Source organism: Triticum aestivum, chromosome 3A, assembly GCF_018294505.1.
Source record: "Triticum aestivum cultivar Chinese Spring chromosome 3A, IWGSC CS RefSeq v2.1, whole genome shotgun sequence".
NCBI classification, from domain to species: Eukaryota; Viridiplantae; Streptophyta; class Magnoliopsida; order Poales; family Poaceae; genus Triticum; species Triticum aestivum.
Window position 1 is genome coordinate 740,052 of NC_057800.1, and position 15,639 is coordinate 755,690.

At 44.1% G+C, this 15,639-nt stretch overlaps 1 pseudogene; it reads left to right on the forward strand.

The window, feature by feature from the left end:
• Positions 1-5,441: 5,441 nt before the first annotated feature.
• On the forward strand, positions 5,442-13,741 carry LOC123059741 (uncharacterized; annotated as a pseudogene).
• Positions 13,742-15,639: the final 1,898 nt, after the last annotated feature.

Sequence of the window (15,639 nt, forward strand, 5' to 3'; positions counted from 1 at the left end):
CTCTCCCACTATGGCCCAATAAGGCCCATATACCTTCTGAGGGGTTCCGGTAACCTCCCGGTACATCGGTAAATGCCCGATCTCATCCGGAACCATTCCGATGTCCAAATATAGTCGTCCAATATATCAATCTTTATGTCTCGACCATTCCTCCTATCTAGTTTGCTTGTGTTGAATTAACTGTCAAGTGTTGGCATGTTCTTGTTGAATTAACTGTCAAGTGTTGGCATGTTCTGTACTTGTTCTAGTTGCCGTTAAACTTGTATATTTTGCCTAGGGATCAACACCGTGGGGTTGTGCAGGGCAATGGGATGCCTTTGATATCTTAAATTGATGTTCTAGTTGGTACGGTGCACAGTTTAACTGTGTGCTAATTTTTTTTGACTATACACAGTAAAGAAAATCCCCCACTGCAATTTTAATGGCGTGCTAATGACTAGTAGTAGTGTTTTAATTATGTTTCTATTTGATATGTGTTGTTGTGATGCAATGGATAATAAATACACCACATTTAAAAGGGATGAGCAAAACAACGCAATGCACACAACCAAACAACTGTCGTTTGTATCTACTCACCCCTGAAACACTCACTGATGCAACCACCAAACAACATGCATAAACTGCTCACTGGTGAATGTAGGCTATCAAACTATGTGCACACACATGGTTTTGAGCGTGCATTTGTTTAGTGGGAGCCAGTTGAGTCACATGTAAAGAGGCAACAAACAATGCCAGTGACCGAACAGGAGAGAGAAGAAAAAAGCGACCCAATCAAGACACCTCATATCATTTGTATACGTCCGTGAACCCTCATATTGAGAAGAAATGTAAGGATGATATCAGGGCTCGCGGACACGCCCGGCCAGTTCGCCACGTACGACGTGACCCACTCCAAATCACTTTTTCTCTTTCTTTCTTTGTTCATTCTTTTTTCTCTCTCTTCAAATCCAGCAATCACGTGCAAAGTGACTGGGCATATGAGGGAAAAAAGGAGCTTGATTGCGTGGATAGACAAATAGGGACTCAAAAAACGAACACACCTGGTCATTGACCGAGCGTATGCATACGTTTCAGGGCCAGATTTGCTAATAAGTCCGGATGTAAATGATCTCTAAGTTAATTAAGTTGAACGCGTCATATCTGTTTTTGGCCACCTGCCCTTATTACCACCAACTAGAGATGACATCTCTCCTCTGAATGATACCACGAGTCTTCCCTTTGCTTCCCATGGCGTAGAAGAATAATCATATTGTAGCTCTTCATAGCCAATCGAGTGAGTGAGTGATGAGTAATAAGTAGATGTAAACCTTTAATTGTTTCCCATGGCGTAGGCGTCACGTTCCCATCAAAGCTATCCATGCAGTATGCTCTAGAGTAGAACACATGGGACCTTTATAATTTCCAGATCATATATGGAAAAGGGAACCTTATCTTGATCGTTGGCAATTGAGAAGAGAAAGATTAGATGAGTAAGCTTCAATCCAAAGCCCGTTCGATTCATGAAGAGAGATGGATCCCTATATATAAAAAAGAAAGAAAGAAAGAAGGAGCTAGAAACCAAAAACAATTCGCCCGGTTTCAGGAAAAGAACCAGAAACGGAGCACAAATTTTACGGGAACATAATGTGGAAACATAAGCTTTTCTCGCGGGGGTGAAAATAAAAGTGATGTTTTTTAAAAGTATCAGATCTGTTATAAAGATTCCCTAAAAGTACTAGAAGATCGCCCGTGCGTTGCAACGAGGCCACATTAACTTTAAAGGTTCAATATCAATTGTTAATATTATATTTAATATTCTCATAATGTTAAGTGACATTGATGACCTTTTTTTATCATCAAATTCTCACACACACACCCTCTTCCTTCCTCTTCCTCACTCTCTCTCCCCCTCTCCCTCACTCGGGGGGTGAGACGAAAATAAACCTGGAACGGAGACTACCAACTGAGACATTAAGAGTAGAGATCATTTAGTTGATAAGAATAAATAGAAAACAGTGTTAAAAAGGAGAAACGGATTAGAATACATTGAAAAATCAAAAGAACGATGTAAAAGGGGATTCGCCCTGCCCCGGGCCTTGCCACCGAACCGGCTCAGCGGTGCAGTCCCCGCGCGGTCGTCTTCTCTTGTTCCCCGAGCCGCGTCTCTACAGAGCCAAGCTCCCGCCCGACCACCTCGCTGGCATCGAAGGGGAATGGATAAGGGTGACGCCCTTCCTTCCCTGCCCCCATGGCCTCACTCCTCCTCGACGCCCCCTTCCAAATCCACTTCTCCTCACTCGCTCGATCCCGTCGATCTAGACGAAGTCAGACGCCACGACCACCATGACCGACCCCGTCCACATGGCCACTGCCCCCCCTGCGGCCTAGGAGCTTGTCGAGGAGCTCCGAACGCCTTCGCTACTTCGTTTGCGCCAACGAGATCAAGTCCAGCACGCCCGCATCGATGTCGCTGCCATCTTCCTCAACCTTGGGCCATCGCGACATTGCCGTTCGATCCGCGCCGCCCCGAGCTCCCATGTCTTCCCCTAGGGCGCCATTGACACCGCCATGATCTCTTCTTGCCTTTTCCCTGTTTCCCCTCTCGTTTGCTCTCGTTAGGTATTTCGCCGTGGCCGAGAACCGTCGTCCGCCATGGCCATTGCAGGGGTAGCCACCGAGCTCCTCGGATTGACCCCGTGGCACAAGCCCGCTCCTATGCATGCCCATGCCCGAGCCTGCCGCTCTTCTTCCGCGCCCGCGGGGCCACTCCCTCTCCATGCCCACGCCCGTGCTACACCGTGTCGGTCGCGCCCGCCGCTGCCGTCGCGCTCGCCGCAGCCACCGCACCACTGTGCCCCGCGCGACACACACCCTGGTCGCACGCCACACTCTCGCTGGCTGCGCTCGCCCGTCTGCCGCCGCCTATCCCTTCGGTCGCCCCTGCCTCGCGCCGCCTCCAGTCATGGCCATCTTCTGTCGGCCGCCCCCTCAGCCACGCCGGCCGCATCTCTGCCCTCCACCGCCGGCCGCTCGCCTCGCCTGCTGCGTGTTGCTTCCTGCTACTATGCGCTGCTCTACCGCTGGTACGCTGCTGCGCCATGCCCTCGACACCGCCATGGACAAATGTGGCGGAGGGATTGTTAATGGAGTACGAGAAGGAGGTGGCGGAGAAGGTGTGGAGAGGCGGGAGGTCCGGGGCGGTGTCACCTGACTGTGGTGGAGGTGTTTGTGCGAGAAGGAGCCGAAGTGGAAGGAGAGGTCACAATTGGAAAGAATCGCAAAAAAAAATCATAACCCGGAGATCTCGGTTCAAAAAAATGCTAATATCGATGGAGGGGTGATTTCCTTCAATAGGTGAAAAACATAGGAAATATTGATTGTTATCAAGGAAAGGTAAAAAATTAGGAAAGTTAGGATTTTTGAACTGATTTCTATGCAAATGGGGTTTTATTGTTTGGTATCGTGATATGAGTACATGCCCGTTTGTGACGTGTCTGATTAGGAAAGTTTGCAAATGTTAAGAAACTATTTATTGGGAGGAAAGTTGTGACGTGTCTGTTATTTGTTTCGTAAAAACAAATTTCACTAATAAGAGAAATCGATTGATTTAGATAAGTTAGGAAAGTTAGATTAAAATGTACTTTTTGTTTTGTGAAAATCTGTTATTTGTTTCCTAAGACAAATTGAACCAATAAAGGAATCGATTGATTTGCATAATTTAAGAAAGTTAGATTAAAATGTTTTATTTGTTTCAAGAAAATCTGTTATTTGTTTTCTAAGACAAATTGAACCAATAAAATGAATTGATTGATTTGCATAATTTAAGGAAGTTAGATCCGTGATTTGTTATACGTTAGAAAAGTTCTGGTTGTAATAAAGAGTGGAGAGAAAAATAAACCGATGGATCAGGATGGGAGGGGGTGGTGGGAGGAGAGACGAAAAAACCAGCGAAAATAAACCGCGGACCAGGTTGGGAGGGGGTGGTGGGAGGAGAGACGAAAAAAACCCAGTGAAAATAAACCGCGGAGACGATTCACCAACTCGTCCATTAGGAATAGAGATAAAACACCTCAAAAAATAATAAATACATCGAGGTTAATGGACCAACGGACGACTATTGCTGCCGCTAGAACAAGTATCTACTGTTTAATATATAGCCGCTCCAACCCAGCCATATACATGTGTCCTACTCAGGAAAGCGAGATGACGGCGACTCCCTGAAGATGGAATAAAGGTCTCCCCGCCTAGTCCCCGTTCCGGTGATGCGTCTAGCATCGTCGGTGGACGTGTGGAGGTGTGTTTCCGGTGGATCTGTCTCTGGTGCATTTGCTCGGATCTGTTCGTCGTTCGTCCTTGTTTGTGTGTCTTCAGGTTGGATCCTTCTTATCTACACTCTTCATCGGCGACGGTTGCTATTCTGGTGCGTTGGTTTTACGGGGCCTTAGCACGACGACTTCCTGACTGTCTACTATAACAAAGTTTGTCCGGCTCCGGCGAGGGAGGGGCAATGACAGCGGCACGCCTTCGGCTTGCTTCAGTGCTTGTAGTCGTCGCTAGGTGGTCTACGGATCTGAATGTAATTTTTATTATTTCTAGTGTTCGTTGTACTATCATGGTTGAAGATGAATAGATCAGAAGTTTATCCCGCAAAAAAAAAACCCTAGTCATATACACTTAGAGCATGTACAACCGAAACCCTGTACCCGCCCTAAACGTCCGAACGGGTTGTCTAATCAGTGCTCAGACGTAAAAGGTCACCCAACCGGGCGTCCCATTTCCAGTCCGGCACTCTCCATATCCGCCATATCTGGGGCGGATATGGGGACGTCTGGACGAGCCCGCCATGTCAAAACCGGCCCACTCTGGCCCATCCATCCATGACCTAAGTGCGAGGTAGCGGGTGCGGGAGGCGGTGGAAGCCCTCGTGGCCGACATTGGCACAGCGGAGTCGCACTCCCCGGCACCGTGTATGGTGCACGGCCACCCAGTCGTGTCGTGGTGGATGTCGCCGACTCCTCCTTCCACGACTGATCCATCATCGGTCACATGTCCACCGGCGACGTGAACGTGACGGCCTTCGACAAGGAAGAGCAGGCCATGGGACACAATGGCGACTTGAGCCCCGTGAGCCGACACGTGTCCCATACACTCCTAATCTACCCCGCCGGCGGCCGGGGCAACGCTTCGAGGGACGTAGCCGACCGCCGGGACACGGGCTCCGTTTAGATTCAGGTTTAACGTTGTGTTAATAATGATGTGGATTTGATGAGTTAGAAATGAGGCAATGAGGTATTGGATCTTTATTATGTGTTGTCTGGTCATTGTCCGCGGGCGTTTGAACGAGTGCGGACCGGAGCGGTTCCATTCATTCCGGGCCCACCCCCTCCGGCGTGGCGTGGTAGGTGGCTCCGTCACTGCCCGTCGCCTTCATTTCCATCCCCTCCCCGTGACTCGACTGACGCCGCCGGCCAATTCCTCCATTTCCACGCGCTTCGCTCCCAGAATTTCCTCTCACTCGGGGAGACTTGTGCTCCAGTCAGTCAGTCAGCCAGTCTCCTCCCCCGCCTCCGCCCCGAACCCCATGGACCACCTCGCCGGGGCATCCGTCTCCTCCGCCGACGACCCCGCCCCCTCCACGGGAAACGACGGCGGCCTCCTCGACGTCATCCGCGCCGTCGAGCGCGCCGAGGGCACCATCCGCGACCAGGTCAGCCACCCCTCCCCCCCTTCCCTAACTAGCTAGCTTAGCCAATCCGTCCGTGCCGCCGGAAGAACCGGCGATCCCCTTCCGCCCGCCGCCCAATCGAATCGCCCTCTTCTCTGCCCTACCACGAGGTTCCAAATTCACGATTTTGATTATAACAAGAGGGCGATTCGGCCTTTTCCGGCTGAGCTCGCCAACTAGAATAGTTATCATCCAAATTCACCAGTGGAGTGCCAGTCAAATTGCCCCAACAATTTTGATTATAACCACTTCCCACATGTTATCCATCCGTCCTTCAGACAAAACCGCCCTGAATGCAGTTTACAACTTGTTAGTCAGTCGCGTGATTTGCTCAACCAAACGCACCAATCTGATTCTCAGTTTTCCGTTATCTGATCCTAGTTGCAGGAGAACAGCAGGCTCAAGGAGGAGCTCATGAAGAAGACGCGCCTGCTGCAGAGGGTCGTAAGTGCTCGCACCCCACGCAATCAATCATTCATTCATCCATCTCCCTTTTGTTTGTTACCGGCGCACGACGGCAGGCACAACAATTCCTACCTATCACACTGGTGTTGCTAGCATGGCTATATGACTCAAGATGTATCGTTTTTTACGAGCTGTTTACTTGGTTTCAGAGCGAGGATGCCGCATCCCAAGCCACTTTCGGCGCTGGCGCGAGCCAGGAGCCCCGCGCCTCCGTCGTCGCTGGCAAGATGGACGGCCCCAACAAGCCTTACGACGGCGCTGCTCCGGCGAACCCGCGAGGCGCCTCCGCTCTCCGTCAGAACGGGGTTTCAGAGAGTGGAGGAGACCCCCTGATGCATCAACAGATGAGACACAACAAGTACCTCGACAGCGGCCAGGCCAACGGCGCCTTTAGAAGGGAGCCGGCAGGCATGGACAATGGCGGACCGTCGCACTTCTCCACTCCGTCGTCTCGCTCCGTTTCTCCAGCCAGGTAACTCCAGCACATAAATATGGTGTTTGTTTCCTAAGGAGTTGTCTGTCTTAGAAGGAAGGGCCTTTTGATACCAGTACTGAATAGTGAAAATCCCTTCGCGCAGGCCTAGAAAAGAAGCCGATTATGATTCCAGACTCAACCTACCTGGACAGGGGTTACTGCCTGTTTCAGAGATGAACTCAAACATGTCCTGGAAGCAGGTCTGTTTGATTCCCTTGCAACACCATATGCATCTACATGAGCTAACGTTCCTGACAAAGGTCGTTCCTATGCAGGACCTTACTGTCAAGGTCAAAGAACACGAAGAAGAGATCACAGTATCACACAGTTACGGAAGCATCTGGATAACTATATAATAAAGGTGAATATTTCTGTACAGTGAAAAAGCACCCCATTCATGCTGTCTTTCCCTTTCTATCTTGGTACCTGACCGCAAGCTATTGCTGTTAGGAAGCACACATACTCAAGGAAAAATCGGTGCTGGAAAAACGCATCGCTTATATGCGCGTGGTAAGATATTTGCTTTATCGTGATTCTTTGGTTCCTTTGGTTGAGTGCACCGTATTATCTTTAAAACGGTTTTCTTTTTCAGGCATTTGATCATCAGCAGCAAGACTTGGTTGATGCAGCATCAAAGTCTTTAGCATATAGACAAGATATTATCGAGGAAAACATCCGCCTGGCATATGCATTGCAGGTACTTTTCTGTCATTGGAGTTTTCATGACTTGTATGCTTCCTTTGAATGGTTGCCAGATGTTCTATCTCTGCATCCTCAAGTAGAGATCATTTTAAATTGGTGCTGATTTCACGAGACCCATTTCAAATTGTATGAATTTGTTTGTATTCTATGAACTGAAGATTCTTATTGCATCTTTCTGTAAAAGATCCAAAATGCATGTAGAAACATTTATAGTAGATCAGAAAACACATTCACTGAAAGTTTATGAATGCATTTGTTATCTTAGTTGGGCCTGTGCCTTAGGATTGCAGCTCAAGTTTTACACGGTGATGTTACACATAACCATGTTTTTCAATAACCTAAGGAATCTTTTCACCTTAAAATACTTATGCAGCTCAGTTGCTACAATAGTTAGGTATGCTTTATGACCTATGAACTTGCAGTTTGAGAAACATCTATTGCATGAGAGTGCTTGACTGAGGGTAAGGTAAACAGAACGCAATTGGTTCTGTCATTTTTACATTTTGGAGTTCTCAGATTTTACTGTAAGATATTCCTGGTCTTGGACTTGGAATTTTGTAGTTAGATTCGAGTTTGATTTCTTTTGATATGTTAGATTTTCTGTGTACCATGATCATTTCATCTGTACAACCTGTTGACATAGTAGTAAAGGAACTGAAATGATACTGATTTTTTTGTTCTGTTGCTGTATAGACTGCACATCAAGAGAGGTCAATGTTCATATCCTCTTTGCTGCCTATTCTGTCTGAATATGAGAACCTACGACCGTCTGTCCCCGATGCTCAATCCATTGTTGGTAATTTGAAGGTATGTCTTGTTTCCCGAAGTTTTGGCAGGAAGCCGTCATTGAGTAACTAGCACCTGAATATATTCATTGGAACTATATCAGTGCGACTAAGAAACATGGCACAACTTTTGATGATGAAGAGCAACTTGAGCACAGTTTAAAATTCAGAAATGCATAGATCAAGCTGATTCTGTTTTTGTTCTGAATTGAGCTGGAAGTGGCCAGGGCCTGAGTTAACCATTTGCTGAATGTGTGTTCCTCGCCCTGCAGGTTCTGTTTAGGCATCTGCAGGAGCAACTAATGCTCACCGAGGTGAGCCACATGAAGCTACAGTAAACATGCATTTTGTTTCAGAAGCGCAATGCGCACATACTCTGTAGTCAGTAGTGAGCTTGTCATGCTTGCACAGCTTACTGCTGATATTTTTCTTACAGAACTTTGAAGTTGCCTTGTGTGCAAACTTGGATGATGCAGGAGAAAGTTAAGGAGTCACACTATCAGATTACCCCATGGCAAAATGAATTGCCAAATAAGACCGGCCTTCCTGTGCAGTCACCTAACAACCCTCTTGGAAAAGTATCGGTAACTTCACTATAGCTCTACACTGCTTTTGTCATTATTATGTTACAACACACGCTTCCTTCCTCTAATAACCTTTTACGTACTTTCCCAGTACAAAAGCGGCCTTGATATTGTGCCCCAGACGCCATATCCTCAGGTACAATCTCCAATGTCTTCCCCTTCCCCTGTTCAAGCCAGAGGTAATTGGAAAAACCATCAAGTAATTCCAACTGAGGTTCCTACAAGAATTATGGATCAAGATTACGGAGGAAGGACCGCTCTTTCAAGCAGGTAGTGCTTATTCTTTAAGAGCTTAACAATTTACCTTTTGCTCTTTAACAGTGTTATCTGCAGTATTTCAGTCGCATGTTTATGGTAGTCATGCAAATACTTACTTAGCACCCAGATTACATCATCTATGTTAATTAATTGCCCAGCAACATCCTACTAGTTGCTGAAATGCTACCTGTACTATTATTGAGTTGGTTATGAGTTATGACACCTTACGTGGCTATCAATTTGGAGGCAACCAAAGGACCAAGAAGTGAAAAGAGAACTAAAAGAAAGAAAAAAGGGGGAAGGCAAGGGACAAGAACCAGGATCAGTAAAGTAACTTGGCTGGTTATCCGCACCTTCAGGATAAGCAACGATGAAGAAAAGGCAAACCAGCAAGTGACAAAAGGGAAAGGCTGGATAAAAACAACAGACATAAACACTTCTGAAGTTTGTTTTGTCCATGGCATTGATTAATGATTTATTGGATGATAGTATAATTTGGAAGAGCCATCACTGAATCTTGCAATTTCTAGGATAATCAATAATTCTGAAAAGTTCATTGATGTGTCACGTGTGCACATTTTGCTTCTGCTCTTGCTTTTTATATCGTTGTTTCATCTTGTTAACCATAAACTGTTTGCTGGCAGGTTTAGCACATTTATGTTAGTCTGTAATTTATCATATTGTATACACTTACTTAGGCATAACTAGAGTACTAAATGAGATTACTAATTTTATGATTGCAGCAACCAATTTAGGAAGGATGTTCCTGCTCAAGCGTCTCAACCGTAGAACATTTTGTTCTACGGTGTTGGGTCAAAAAAAAAAACGTGATTCTGATGCTCTGCAGTTTGGTTTCGTTGCTCAGAAGTCGAGCCTACCACTCGAGGGCCCTAGTAGAAGGTATGTCTTGGATGATTCTGTGGGGGCTGAAGACCAACATGTGCGCGAACCTTCTGCTCAGTGGGGTTCTGGAGACTCACCTAATTTAGAATCTGGCCTTGAGGAAGCAAACCCTTCATATCCCTATCTTCCTACTGTTCCCGAGGAGCCTGGTTCTTCTTTTTCTGAAGGTAGACTATTGGGTTAAGTTCATATAAAACTTACTCATCATAATTGTTTAGCATTGCATTCAGTCTGAAGATAGATGCCATTTCTTTCAATATGCAGCTGCAGAGGATGATCCATTGCCAGGCATAGAGGGTCTTCGAATCACGGGTGAGCCTTTTCCCGGACGGGACCTTCAAGCAAGTGGGTTCTCCATCAACGGAACCACAAGTTGTAATTTTGAGGTACGCTCCATACTTCTTGTTGACACACGTTTTGAATAAATATTATGTTTCTATCTCATCATACTTCTTGTTGGTTCAGATTTTCATGGGATTTTCATTTTTGCAATTCTTTTTTGTCTCTGCAGTGGGTTCGTCATTTGGATGATGGCTCCGTAAAATTCATAGAAGGTACTATTTTGTGTATGTGCTGCATAATAAGTGAATTTATGGTCTGTGACCTTGTTACTTATTATATCAGCAAGGATGCCATTGTGTCTCACATAACTCCTTTTTGTGCGCGTGTGTGTAGGAGCAAGGCAACCCACCTATTTGGTTACTGCTGATGATGTTGATAATCTACTAGCCATTGAAGTCCAACCCCTAGACGACAGAAAAAGAAAGGTAGTCAGTTTCTCATGTGCTGATCCTTATGCTATGATTTACATCTAGGAATCCTGGGACTGGGACTATGCATTTTTTGTGTTCCTTTTGAAATGACAAAATATTGAACTCTTGGGGACTGGGAGCTTCGTGATGGTGAGAATAAAATTTACTCAGAGTGTCATGTCGATCTTTGTGAAAACATGCGATGAAGCTGAATATTACTACAAAATGTGAGTGCTCTTCTTAAGTTCAAGGAAGTAGATCCAGATAACCTTTTGTAATTTTTCACTTCTGAACTCTACTGGTACTAGGAAAAGCACAGATGAGGGTCCCCACCCACCTCTTCTTTTTTTGTATTTCCTAAAGCACGAATCAAGCCTAGCAGTCACCTTTTTTTTTTCCTTCTGATCTCTTAGATCTCAGATTTGAGGAAGCTCAGGTCAATTGATCACTAGATATTTGCCATTAGTATCGATGCTCTTCTTTCTGTTTGTTGACATCCAGAATATTCCGACGGTGCGACAATCCTACCTGTGTTTTCTTTTCTTAAATTTCTTCCTTTATGAAATATTGATACCAGCAAGATGCTATGTAAGCTGGGTTGAAATCATGCAGACGGTTAAACTTTTTTCTAAAAAACCGATTTGCTTCTATAACTTCCAGTATTAAAATGTCTCGTTTCATTTTGAAACATTCGTGTTTTTCTATTGTAGGGTGACATCGTAAAGGTTTATGCTAACGATCAAGCAAAAATCACTTGCGGTGAGTATCGAAACTGTGAACATGCTGTTCCGCTTGCACTTTGTACGCGTCATAACTTGAGTAATCATCTTTGTTGCAGACCCTCAAACAAAGGAACTCATTAAGAAAACCCTTGAAGTTGGGCATGTGTCTTATCAAGTCCAACTGCCCGTACGTCTCCTGTCCTTTACAATTATCTACCAATAGCATTGTTACTGCTTTTTTGCGATGTCCCAAAACTAAATGAAATGTTTAATCCCATAATAGCAGGTGAGATTCTTAGACATGTGGGAACCAGCTGTTTTGGCAATAAAGAGGGAAGGTTACAGCATTAAATGTAACGGGCAGCGTGGTGTTGTTCTCACGGAGAAATTTCAGAAAGCAACTGCTGTATGTCCCTACTCTTCAGTATTAGTTTTTATTCTCCTGAATGTGGATCTTGGTCTGGAACTGCCAAGGGATTCTGTTGGTTCTTTCGGTACATGATTAGCACATTGATTTCCCTAAAATGGTCTGAAGGAGAACCAGTGGTAGCTAGGTGTCAGTACATACTCACCAGTAATTACCCTGAAATAAGTCTGGCAACTTTGTGATGTTCCGTATGTATAGTCGTGTAGATATCTCTGTTTCTATGCCTGCAAAATAAGAAAGTCCGGAAAAGCAGCCACAAACTGCGTGTTTCCTGAGTTCTTTCTGGGAGCAGGTGATCTGTGTTCCAGCTTACAGGATCCTTCTTCAAGTTTTACTGTGGATAGTGCAGATAGGGGTTACATTTATGGATGGGTCATCATCAGAGTTATCGTTGCCACCAGTATCATACTATTATTAGTGCCCTAGTTGTGAGGATTGACAAGTTGAAAAACCTTCCCTTCAGCATTCCCTTTCTATCAAACTGGTGAATTTTTTTAATTCTGCTTGTGCACTGCTTTCTCCATATCATATATTTTTCTACAGGAGATTGATAAACTCCTACCAAAAAATGTGGGCAGAGCAATAGAAATGACTCATGCATATAAGCTCAATCGCTTAAAACTGTACTTCTGTAAACTAGTCAACATCATGCTTTGGTTTTATTTTAACCAGCACTATATTATACGAAATCCAAGACATTTATGTTCCCTTTCGGGTTCTGGTTTTAACAATATTTCCCTTTTGCGTAAAGTATTTGATCTAAACCCGAGCATCTTAGTTGTTGTTGGATATGTATGCTGTAATATAACCACAAATTTCATGCTGTGCTTTCCAGATTAATATTCCATACGGATATGAGCGTCAGACAGAGTTTTCGATTGTGTCGGCTGATGGTGACGAGTATAATCTCCAGCCAGCAGACAATAACACGTGAGTTCTTCTCTGAAAACCTGCTTCATTATAAATAGGCGCATAGTTTTAATGCGTGCCCAAAATTTTTTGTTAGCAGCATGGGCTTCTGGCTGCCTGTAGTAAACAACTTTACATGTCATCGCTTTTTAAATTGAAAATTGACTCTTTTAGTATGATATGGACAGAAGTAAGTAGGTCGTTTCAGGACTAAATTCCTTATTAAGTATGATAGCTGGAATTGGAAATACTCCGCCAGATGCCCCCTTCCTTTCTGTCCCTGCTTTTCGTGACTGTTGGCATCATGTTAGTTTATTTATTACCGAAGAGGTTGTACAGTGTCATGTAGATTATACTATACGCCGCTTATCGTGCTGTGTATCCAAACTTTTTCGCAGGTCGCGGGATACGATTGTGCTGGTGCTAAGACTGTTCAGATCAATGGTATGAGCTCATCTACTAGTATCTCTCGCGAAAGCCACACCGCACACTACTAACAGCACCGCCCTCCATCACCATCTACTGCTGCTGCTATTATTTTGCATAACAACAACATGATCAGTTTGTTTGGTCATCATGAAGTGATGATGGCCCCCAGTACAGTACTGTATCCAAGCTCACACTAACATCTGACATAAGAGACCCCTACCTACTACTACTACCACTAACAAGAAGGTCCCAAAGGTCATACCTGCTAACACGCTGGGCATGAAGATCATGTGTTCCTTGAACCAACTCATGTGGATACTATTCTTTATGCAGGCCGTCGAGAAGCGGCGGGGGAGGAAGAAGGGCCTCTTCTTCAAGTAGACGACCGATCCGATCCGGCTTAATGTATATCCACCCGTGTTTATTCTTCTTGGAGTCTACAGTCGACATATATAGGGCTCTTGTGGTGATAGATATATAGATAGCCTGATAGATGGGCGTGGCGTGCTATATATTATTTTTGGTGGTATTGTATTTTTTCGTTGTGATCGAACGCTGAAGAACCTGATGAGATCGTTGTAAATGCTCGGTAGAAATGGAGAGGAGTTACCTTCTTGTTTTGTTTATTTACTGGTGGTGGTGATAGGAGATGGACACACGATTATCCAAATAATACACTACAATGTTGTGCACGGCTACCCGTCTGCACTGGGAGCTCCTATAAGGTCGCAGCGACTATTTATTGCATTAAGTGATCGCTGCGGGATGTCTCGCTGAAGCGTTTCAAGTAATGGGGGCCGGCCTATGTTCGCGCAGAAAAGAAAAAAATAGAAAAATAATACATGCGAGAAGCGGGATTCGATCTGCTATCCACTCCGCCCAAGTTTTGCTTCTGATAAGTGTGAGACGCCTTTTGTAGTTGATGCTTGTGACACCGGTTTTTACGGATTTTTTTTCTGTTTTTTCTTTTCTTTCATGTTCTCCACTTTTTGTTTAGTTTTCCTTTCCCTTCTTTTTTCCATTTTTTTGCTTTCTTTTGTTTTTGTTTCTTTTTTGGTTTTTCCTTAAAATGCTTGTTCAACATTATTTCAAATGCTTGTCAACATGTTTTCAATACTTGCTCAACACTTTCTTAAATACTTGTTCAACATTTTTATATACATGATCAGCATCTTTTCAAATACTTGTACAACATTATTTCAAATGCTTGTTAAACATTTTTTCAAGTCCTTGACAACATTTGTTTTTCAAATACTTATCAACATTTGTTTTTCAAATACCTGTTCAACATTCTCAAATACTTGTTCAACATGTTCATATACATGATCAACATTTTTTCAAATACTTGTACAACATTTTTTCAAATACGTCTTCAACATTTTTTAAAATATTGTTTAAAGAGTTTTTTTGTAATATATATATATATATATATATAATATTTTAAAGTATAAACAAACTACAAAAAGAAAGAAAAAAGAGAAAACATAAAAAAAACTGGGAATGTGCCCTCCAGATAACCTGGGTCGGCCCATGTGCATCTGCCTCTCGACGCGAGTCTTCCCCCAGGTCTCGCTGGATGCGAGGAATAGACGCACCCCTATTAGGTGATTCAGGCGCCTGTCATGGGCTGGCCCAACAGGAGAGATTCGCTACGCTCAGGAATCGCTCTGTTTGTTGGTTCACTATATTTCCTCAAAAAAAATGTTGGTTCACTATAAAATAAAGCCAGTTCACCGGGTTTGCGGGTTGACTAGTCACAGTTCACTGTTCACTAGTTGACCGTTGACTTTTTAAAAAATAATCAGCAATTAGAACGTTTTTTATCAATTTTAGAAAATACTTTAGTGAATTTTAAAAAAATCATGCAATTTGGGAAAAAGTTCAAAAAAATCGAATAAAAAAAGGTCCGCATGGATTTTGGGAGAAAATTTTTGCGAATTCAGAAAAGGAAGTTCATTAATTTTGGAAGAAAATTTAGAAAAAAATTAGCAATTTTTTTTAAAATCAATTTATTTTTGTGGTCTCAAGTACGTATGGTCTGAACAGATTAATTGCACGTACACATGGAGCATCAAGACTTTGACCTTTGCAACTTGCAAGTCTTCGTGTCTGACCGTTTGAAAGTCTTCCTGGAGAGGACAGGCAGTACGTTTTCAGATTCAGGCATGACTCGGCGTACGTGTGGAAGAAAGAAAATTAAAGATAGGGGAGACTTTTTTTTTTTTTGCGACTGAAAGATAGGGGAGACTTGACTTGAGCCTAAGCGTGCCTGTACCAACGCTCCATGGTCGGTTTACACCTGACCTAAGAGTGAGACCTGATCATGAGACCATGCCTTCAACGTCGTCGATGCATGGGACGGGTAACAGTAGATGCAGACAGAGCAAGAGTACTCCCCAAGCACGCAGACTTCCATTTTCATTTTGAGCCGGAGCTTCAACTTCCATGGATGGGTGTTCACATCGTATTTTTGACCGAATCATCTAAAATCACCGTGGGTTGCTTGGACTGCGGTTGACGAGAA